Source organism: Helianthus annuus, chromosome 8 (genome assembly GCF_002127325.2).
Source record: "Helianthus annuus cultivar XRQ/B chromosome 8, HanXRQr2.0-SUNRISE, whole genome shotgun sequence".
Lineage (NCBI taxonomy): Eukaryota > Viridiplantae > Streptophyta > Magnoliopsida > Asterales > Asteraceae > Helianthus > Helianthus annuus.
Genome location: NC_035440.2, coordinates 123,952,978 through 123,954,990, shown reverse-complemented (window position 1 = coordinate 123,954,990; position 2,013 = coordinate 123,952,978).

Sequence of the window (2,013 nt, the reverse complement as noted above, 5' to 3'; positions counted from 1 at the left end):
GGAACTTGATGAGGATCAGGAACCACAAGCCGATACACGTTTGGTCAATACTAGCACTCAACCAGAGGTTGTTGAAAACGATCAAGTGGTTGATCAATACACACAAAACGTTCGCAGATCTGGTAGAATTAGAAGTCCACTTGAAAGATATGGGTTTTTCATAGATGGATGCTACATGGTAGATTCGGGTGAACCTACCACATACCATGATGCAATGTCATAATCCGATTATGACAAATGGCTTGAAGCCATGAACGTAGAGATGCAATCCATGTATGACAACCAAGTATGGGAATTGGTTGTGCCACCTCTTAACACCAAAGTAGTTGGAAGTAAGTGGGTTTTCAAGAAGAAAATGGATATGCATGGTAACTTGGATACTTATAAAGCGAGACTTGTAGCAAAAGGTTTCAATCAAACTCAAAGGGTTGATCATGATGAGACCTTTTCGCCTGTGACGATGCTAAAGTCAATAAGGATATTATTTGCCATACCTGCATAATATGATTATGAGATTTGACAAATGGATGTCAAGACGGCTTTCCTTAATAGATATCTTGAGGAAGATGTCTATATGGTTCAGCCTAAAGGGTTAGTCGATCCAAAACATCCTAACAAAGTATACAAGTTAAAGAAATCAATCTATGGATTAAAATAAGCATCTAGAAGTTGGAATCACCGTTTTGATGAAGAGATTAGGGAATATGGATTCATCAAGAGCGGTGATGAAACTTATGTGTATAAGAAGGCTAGTGGGAGCATTATTACTTTCTTAGTATTATATGTCGATGACATTCTACTATTTGGAAATGACATTCCAAACAAGGAAGGTGTAAAAATCTAACTTGGAAGTTGTTTTTCCATTAAGGATCTTGGTGAAGTCGCCTATATTTTGGGAATAAAGAATCTATAAGGATAGATCAAGGCGCATGATAGGTTTAAACTAAAGTGCATACATTAACAATGTCTTGAAAAGGTTCAAGATTGAGAACTCTATGAAAGGTTTGGTACTTATTCAAGAGGGGACTATATTGAGTGCGCCTCAATGTCCAAGCTCAAAGGATGAGCAGGAAAGAATGAAAGGAATCCCATTTGCGTCAGCTATAGGATTCATTATGCACTAGACCGGACAAGTTATGCGCTTTAAGCATAACGAGAAGATACCAGCGAATAACGGTCATTAGGTGACTGTTATAAATATATTGAAATACCTTAGGAGGACTAAAGATATGTTTCTAATATATGGATCTGGTGAAGAAGAACTCGTTGTAAAGGGTTACAAGGATGCGAGTTTTGGAATTCGTTGTAAAGGGTTACATGGATACGAGTTTCCAAACTGATCGAGATGATTTTCGATCACAACCAGGGTAGCATTGTCACTAGAGAATCAAAATACATCGCCGCTTCATTGATTGAGATAATTCATATGGATCTGCCACTTGAATTATTGCCGATCTGGGGGTAGTCCCTACCATTAAGGACCCCTAGAGATCTTTGTGATAACGATGGTGCGATTGCTTAAATCAAGGAACCTCGTGCACATCAAAAGACTAGGCACATTGAGCGGAGTTTTAACTACATAAGGGATGAAGTTGAAAAGGGGAAAGATATGTATTTGCAAAGTTCACACTGATCAAAAGATTGCGGATCCACTCACGAAGCTCCTTGAACGAGCAAAAGCATGAAGGGTCATACTTGTGCCTTAGGACTTCGATATTCTAGTGATTGGTTTTGATCTATTTTGTATTTGGATATTGGAACAATTGTTTTATAACTCTTTATAGTATGTTGAGTTATGTTCCATATTAGCATGTTTAAATCCGTGAATAAGTTACTTATTCTAAATGTCCATGGTCGATCATACTTGTGGGAACAAATATGAATGTAAGACTATTATGAACTTGGATTGGTGGATATTCATTAGGTATGAATATAGAGCAAAGTGTTGCTGCCAAAGTTCATAGATATTTGTGGGATACAAATATTGGACTGACTCGCTCTCGAATATTACTG